The following is a 7961-nucleotide window of genomic DNA, read 5'->3' as shown; positions in this document are numbered from 1 at the left end:
CGACCCTGCCTTGAGTGGGACAGGGGGCGGCGCCCCAACTCCCCAATCAGCCCTGCTCTGAGCCCGACCAGGGGCTGCACCTAGGGAGTGGGCCTGCCCTCTGCCACCCAGGAGCAGGCCTAAGCCAGCAGGTCGTTATCTCCTGAGGGGTCCCAGACTGCAAGAGGGCACAGGCCGGGCTGAGGGGCCCCCCTCCCCCCGCCCCCAGTGCACAAATTTTTGTGCACCGGGCCTCTAGTATATAATAAAGAGGTAATATGCAAATTGACCCTCACACTGTCATGCTGTCACAAGATGGCTGTGCCCACAGCGGAGGCAGGGTTCCCATAACACAAGATGGCTGCGCCCACAGTGGGGGCGGGGTTCCCGTAATGAGCCATAACGAGTGATCAGCAGGGACCTGAGGCTGCGTGGCGCCTGGCTGGGGTGGGGGACCTGAGGCTGCACCCCCCCACCTGCGGGGCTTAACGGGGGACCTGAGGCTGCACCCCCGCCCCGGCACCGGAGGACCTCTGGCCACGCCCTCCTGCCCAGCGGGACTTGACGGGGGTGGGGCCGGCTGGGTCTGAATCTCGCCCAATGGGGGTGGGACTGGCCATGTCTGGGTCTTGCGCAATTTCGAGGTGCACGTGGGTGGGCGGGGACTTGACTCTGGGTCCTGCGGCATGCCCCAGACTCTCACAGGAGGAAGATTTTCATATACATTTTACTAATTTTCTTTCATCTCAGACACTTCTACTATAGAGAAAGGACAAATAGCAATATTAAAATATTTCCTGGGCTGCTGCCAAGCTCCCAGGCACTGAGAGAGAAAGGACAAATAGCAATATTAAAATATTTCCTCTAATTAATTCCCTTTTAATGTGCACAAATTTCGTGCACCGGGCCACTAGTACTTAATAAAGAAAAAGGAGGGCCCGACCATAGTGGTTCAATGGTTAAGCGTCAACCTATGAACCAGGAGGTCACGGTTCAATTCTCGTTGGAGCACATGCCTGGGTTGTAGGCTGGATCCCCAGTGGGGGGCATGCAGGAGGCAGCCAATCAATGATTCTCTCTCATCATGTTTCTATCTCTCTCTTCCTTTCTCTTCCTCTCTGAAATTAATAAAAATATATTAACAATTTTAAAAAAAGAAAAAGGAGGGTTGATGAGAGGTGGCATAAAATAAAATATATAAGCTGTGATCTGAATATCGGAGTTTCTTATTGGTTCCTTTCAGAGTCTTATGTCTAAACTTTAAATGAATAGATATTTTTCATCTCAGCGATACATTTCTTAATGCTTTCATGTACATTACATTACTACTAATTCCAAAGCCTTTATTGGAGAAAGGAACAGAATTACTTGTGGGTAATTTAGTAAGTAATGAGTACAGCATGAGATATAATCCTACACAAGTGAACACATTTACGTCAGATGGAGCAGTAGTTTAAAAGCCAAGAAAAAATTTTAGAATATGGGGTTAGACTATTTCAATATAAACAAAGTAAACTTATGGAAAAATAGGACATTGCAAGGAATAAGAGAAATCAAATAACAAAGAAACTATAATTTTATAAACTGTGAACATTCATTAGAGTAGCCCATTAATGAGAGTATTTTATCAAACAAAAAATTCAGATACTAAAAGATTTCAGCTAAAAAATATAAATTTATTGTATATTCTTTCTTTCACAAAGAAGTATGACAGAATAGTAACTTAATATTGGGATTGAGAATTAGGAATTTATGCACTGAAATAACAATTAAGATGTAAATTACATTCTGTAACCATGAAATTTAGGAGTACTATGAAAAAATTATCACAGAGTTAAGTAAAATAAAGTTTAAGTACAACACTGTAGCTTTTGTTTTAAATCTCAATATCCTTATTCCATTAAGTTTGTAGAAATGTAGAAATATACCTTTCTAAATGTTGTAAATGTAGTAATATAACACTGAAAATGATGCAAACATTGACCTGCCAGCTGAAGTAGCCAGGAGCAGATTGAGAAAGATAAAGATAAAGCAATGTAAGAGTATGAAAAAAATGACTTCTTACTTTTGTCTTCTACATGTAAAAATGAGGACAAAATCCTACTATAATCAGAAAATTTGTAAGGATTGAAAACATAACATAAAATAATTATTTAAAAATATTTACAGACTGAAAACTATTCTAAATACATTTCAAAATATGGAATATATATTTTAAAGCAGTTAAAACAATCATAACTGAAAAAATACTATTAAAAGTTATTCTAGATGGCAAGCATACTTTAGATTCATATATAGGCCTCTCATGTAGGCTCCCACAGATGTAACAGTGTATTCACTTCATTCTATTATTCACACTGATCAAGTTTAAAATTTTCCCACTTGACAGAATCCTCAGAGTGCGTGCAGAGACTCAAAGCAACAGAACATGAGGTTCATATTCATGAAAGCTGTATTTGTTACTTATTATTAGATAAATTATTGCACTTGAACCTACGTAGACTTTTTTTAAAAAAATTTTTATTGATTTTTTACAGAGAGGAAGGGAGAGGGATAGAGAGTTAGAAACATCGATGAGAGAGGAACATCGATCAGCTGCCTCCTGCACACCCCCTACTGGGGATATGCCCGCAACCAAGGTACATGCCCTTGACCAGAATCGAACCTGGGACCCTTCATTCCGAAGGCCGATGCTCTATCCACTCAGCCAAACCGGTTAGGACCCTATGTAGACTTTTTATATGCCTGAGAAAAGTTCATACTTTATATAAAATAATTTGATTTGACTTTGGGTGATGGGCACACAATGCAATATACAGATCATGCATCATAGAAATGTACACTTGAAACCTATATGATCATATTAACCAATGTCACCCCAATAAATTTAATTTAAAAAGTAAAGTCCTTGAGTAAAAAGCCCTTTTCATTCATATATAAAAGTTGACTATTACTTCCTTACATTTCTCTTTAAAATAATACTGGTTGTTTAATCATTAAATGAGGCATATGATAAAGAAAAACAACATCAATGAAAAAGTTGAGGCTAATTACACCTGATTAGAAAATTGTGTATGGGCATGTCTGAGGCTCTATTTACTTAACGCATGATTCAGGGAAATCGTAATCCATGTAGAGATTCAAACATATTTGTTTATTCTGATTTTGATGCCAAGGAAGCAGAATCACATATGTGAGTATTAAAAACTCAACCTCTAAAAAATAAAAATATTTTTCCTTGGGTTTCACTATATACAAAAGTACAGATGATATTCTAAAAATATATGAGTTCAAATATTTCTAGGCAATTTAAACTCAAAAGAATTTCAGTGGATATTAAAAAAATATAGTGTCTTTTTCAAACAGTCCTAAGCACTAAGTTTTTACTTTGAAAACATAGGAAAAGTGAACTGCAGAGATTTTAAAAAAAGATACACTAAAAATAGCTTGGGTTCACCATTCATTTTGCATGATACCTTAGTGTATTAAGTCTTTTGAGCTGTTGTCACAGATTATTTCAGGATTAAAAGGGACTTCAGATGCACCAAGCTACCCACTTGATGCTTCAATCCTTACAAGCACATTCCTACTGAACACTTGGCCAGCTAATGCCCAGACACTTCTGATGGAGAATGCTAGATGACAAGGCATTCCCATTGGAAAGCCCCATTAGAAAGTTTATCTTTACTCTGTCTTGTAATGTTTACTCAGCGATCCCATTTCTACTACTTCAAAGTCTTGCCAAATGAGAAAAACTGTACATTCACATAGAACAAGAACAGTTCTTCAAGTATTTGTTGACAGTTACAATCTAGCACTGTTAGGATATTTTGGAATCTTTCCACAGTTTAGGTCATTTTCCTTTTAAGACCTTGGGTTTAAAGCTTGGGTGCCCAGATCCCAGCATAATTCTATAGATAAGGGAATTAACAACTACATTCTAGATATAACTTCTATTACTGTAGGATAATATCTCCATATTGAAATTTTCCAAGTTCTTTTCACATTTAAATTCTAAGCATTTATTTTCACACTAGAGATCCAGTGCACGAATCCGTGCAGGGGTGGGGTCCGGCAAGACAGCCCCGATAGGGCCACCGATCGGGTGGGCCAGCCAGAGGGAGGAGCCGCGGGCAGTTGGCCGGCCAGCCCTGCCCCCTCGTCGAACTCCTGGTCAAGGGGACAATTTGCATATTAGCCTTTTGTAATACAGGATTTCAATTCCATTTCAACTCCATTATATTAATAATGCAGGTTTTGTGGAACCAAGTGTATGATCTTATATTTATTCATTAAATTTTATTCAGCTATTAATTCTGCCTGAAAAGATCTATTTGGATCCTCATTCCACAAATCAATTTCTTTATTCTTCTCTGTTTTATTTTACATCAAATTAGTAATATAAGGTGTTATCATTTTTAGTCAAATCACTGACAAAAATGTAGAAATATACCTTTCTAAATGCACTAAATGTAGTAATATAACACTACAGAGTATTACTGATGGCCATTATAAACCTACCTTTTGATTATTAATGATTGTCCAAAATCATCTGGGTCAAACCCTTAAAAAGTTACTAATCCATTTACTTAACCTTGAATTGTGCCCATATATTCCCCTCTTGTTTCGTCTTGTACTTATAATATTTTATTATATCTAAGCCTGAAAACAATGCTGAAAGAAAAGCTGGAAGTGTCACAAGTTTCAATATTTAAACAGGACAAAAGAACATATTATAAAAAAAAATCTATATCCAACATCTGTCCCCAGCCACCCAATTTTTCGCCCACAAGCAATAAGTGTTTATATATACATAAGCCAATACACACAAACCTCTCAGTGGTTGTTAGAGTGTTGGCCCTTGTTCCAAAGGGTCACGGGTTCGATTTCAGGTCAAGGGCCCATACCTCAGTTGCAGTTTCAATCACTGGCATAGGTTTAGGGCGTGAGTGGGAAGCAACAAATTGATGTGTTTCTCTCACATAGATATTTCTCTCTCTCCCCCACCCCTTTCTCTTCCACTTTCTCTAAAAAAATCAATGGAAAAAATATCCTCACTCCTCAGGTGAAGATTAAAAAAAAAAGGCCAAACCTAATCCAGACAGAAGCTTCAGGAGCACAGTCCATCTCACAGGAGATACAGGCCTGATTGTGGCAGTCCTACCCTTTTATCACCAGGGAAAAAGCTGTAGGCACTCAGAGAAGCTTTACAGCTCAATATGATCTACATGTTAGTCTCAAGAGGTTATTTTTCATAACATTCTCACTTTATCCCCCTGCTTTCAGGCCAGCCTGGTGAGGTCAAAACAAAGACCCAGACTCTTGAGTCCCCAATCAGACACCTTCCACAGGCCCTGTGGCCAGATGAGGGGCCAGGGCCTCAGAAACCAGAGTGCCCACACGCAGCTGATGGAGCTGGCCCTGTGCTTGCAGCAGACCACAGAGGACTACACCATGCAGCTGGAGACCAGGTGACTGCAGCAGGACCTGGAGCAGGAGAAGCAGCTGCAGGCAGACCACCAGGGAGCAGAAAGCCATCCTCATCTACTTAATGTGCCGTGGTCAACCTCTTACAGTCTGGGGCCACAAAGTCTGGAGCTCCACTGGACTCTAGGGGTGATGTTGGAGTGCGCAGCAGGCCCAATGGAGGCAGCCTGACCACTAAGTCATCAACTGAGTGATTCGGAAGCTGCATTCATCACTCATGACCTGTGCAAGCATGGGATTGACATCTCTGCCTGATACCACTCCAGCTTCCAGGACTACATGACCTACCAAGGACATGTACCACAAGGACATGACCTACCAAATACCACAAGGACAAGAGCATCTCAGGCTTCATTAATCTTGGTATCAGTGAGAACAAGCTCTGCATTGACCTGATGACTGAAAGGTTGTGTTGGAGTGCCGGGAACTACATGGATCATGCCCTTTTGCAATACTTTAACCAGAGAGGACAAGCATTCCTGCAGGAAGAAGTGGCCCAGTTCCTGACCTACTACAGCAAAATACCTGCCCAGCTTGATGCAGAAAATGTGACTGTTCTAAGTGGCTGCTGCTCTGTCTTTTCTGCATTGACCTTGGTTCTGTGTGATACAGGTGAGGCCTTTCCCACCCCCATCCCTTTCTATGCTGGTTTCACCTATACTTCCTGCCTTTATGTGAAAGTTGAGCTGATTCACAACCACCTGGTCAGTGAGATCACTGAGGTGAACACCCATCTGTTCCAACTGACTGGACAAGTTGGAGAAAGCCATGCTTGAGGCTAGGCTTCAGGGGAGGAAGGTCATAGGGCTGGTGCTCATCAAGGGAGACATCTACTCCAGGGACTCACTGAAGGAATACCTGGAATTTGCCAGGAGGTACAACCTACACGTGATTATAGATGAGATTTACATGCTTAGTTTGATGAGTCCATCACATTCTCCAGTGTTCTGAGCATGGAAAGTTGGCCTGACCCCAATAGGACACATGTGATCTGGGACACTGATAAGGATTTTGGGATCTCTGGCTTCCATTTTGGTGCTCTGTACACTCGCAACACGGAGGTGGCCTCTGCTGTGAGTGCTTTTGGCTTCCTCCACAGCATTTCTGGCATCACCCAGCACAAGCTATGTTGGCTGCTCCATGACAGAGAATGGACTGACAAAGTGTACCTGCCCACTAATCGCTCCCAGCTCACAGGTACATTAACAGGTTGAATGCGTTGAAGATCCCTTTTCTCAATTGTGGCTCCGGCATCTAAGTCTGGATCAACCTGAGAGTACCTGGACACAAGCACATTTGAGAAAGAGCTGCTCCTTTATTGCTGCTTCCTGGACAAAGAGCTGATACTGCCTCCTGGCAAGTCCTACATGTGTAAGGAGCCTGGCTAGTTCCATTGCCTCATTTTAGAGAAGCCCCTCTGCTTAGAAGTCACCACACATTGGTTCTCTCAGGCACTAGCAGAGCAATAGCAGGATTTGGCAGTGAAGCAACTGAAGGATGCATAGAGGGAGCAAGCGATCTGTCTCTCAACCAGTAGCTCCAGCCAATCACATGCTCAGGGTGTCCTTGACATAAGCCTCAGGTCCCGAAGGCTGTAGTATTGACCTGCTGTTGTAACAGAGAAAAAACATTGGCCTCCTCCAAAAATTGGCTCATCTAACCCAGTCAGCACCCTCAAGCTGAGCATCTGTCACTTTTGGAAGCTTTACACCTTTTAATTCTTTGTTAGCCATTTTGTGGCGTGAAATGATTTTAGGAGGGTTTGGGTGGGAAAGCCTGTAGGAAGAAAGGGAGCTCTAAATGGGTTTTATTTTGTATCCTATATCTAATAAATTTCATATTACCTACACAAACACACACACACACACACACACACACACACACACACACACACAAGAAGGCCAACAATGCTTGGTTCCAGTAATGGGCACCTGCAACACATTCTTATCTCTCACCACACATGGTGACCAGGCACAGTAGATAATAAGAGCATTCATGGAAGCCACTGGTACTCAGAAAAGGCTAGCAATTATTTAACTATAAAACAGAAATGACTACAAACCATTTAATCCAAATGCATCCCTAACTCATCCCCCCTTCCAAAAAGGCCTGTGCTATACCACCCAACACAAGAGGAAATTAGAATGCAAACTTAAAAAAATAAAATAAATCTTGCTGGTATATTCATATGGATCCCATTAATTGTATAATTTAAGTTAAAAAAAAACCCAGACATTTTCATTATAAAATATACCATTCTCTATGTACACCATTCTCCAAAATGAACTTTGGATGGATGGTAGGCATAATGTGAAAAATCTACACTAATAAAAGAGAAACATGGTAATTAGCGTACGACCGCTACCCTTTTCATTGGCTAATCAGTGAGTATATGCAAATTAACTGTCAGCCAAGATGGCAGCCGGCAGCCAGGCACTGAAGCGAGCAGGGAGGCTTGCTTGCTGCAGACTCCAACGTTCACCGCCTCACTTGCC

The 7961-nt window shown here is 41.5% G+C and overlaps 1 protein-coding gene and 1 pseudogene across 2 annotated transcripts in view; one reads left to right on the top strand and one right to left on the bottom strand.

Moving 5' to 3' along the window:
• The window catches only part of LOC102251800, a 40960-nt pseudogene extending 33948 nt beyond the window's left edge, over positions 1-7012 (top strand).
• PIBF1 (progesterone immunomodulatory binding factor 1) overlaps positions 1-7961 on the bottom strand; it is a 227257-nt gene that overhangs the window by 144357 nt on the left and 74939 nt on the right. The window lies entirely within an intron of this gene.

Source organism: Myotis brandtii, unplaced genomic scaffold, assembly GCF_000412655.1.
Source record: "Myotis brandtii unplaced genomic scaffold, ASM41265v1 scaffold92, whole genome shotgun sequence".
In the NCBI taxonomy this organism is placed as follows: domain Eukaryota; kingdom Metazoa; phylum Chordata; class Mammalia; order Chiroptera; family Vespertilionidae; genus Myotis; species Myotis brandtii.
This window is presented reverse-complemented; position numbering and strand designations above follow the sequence as displayed.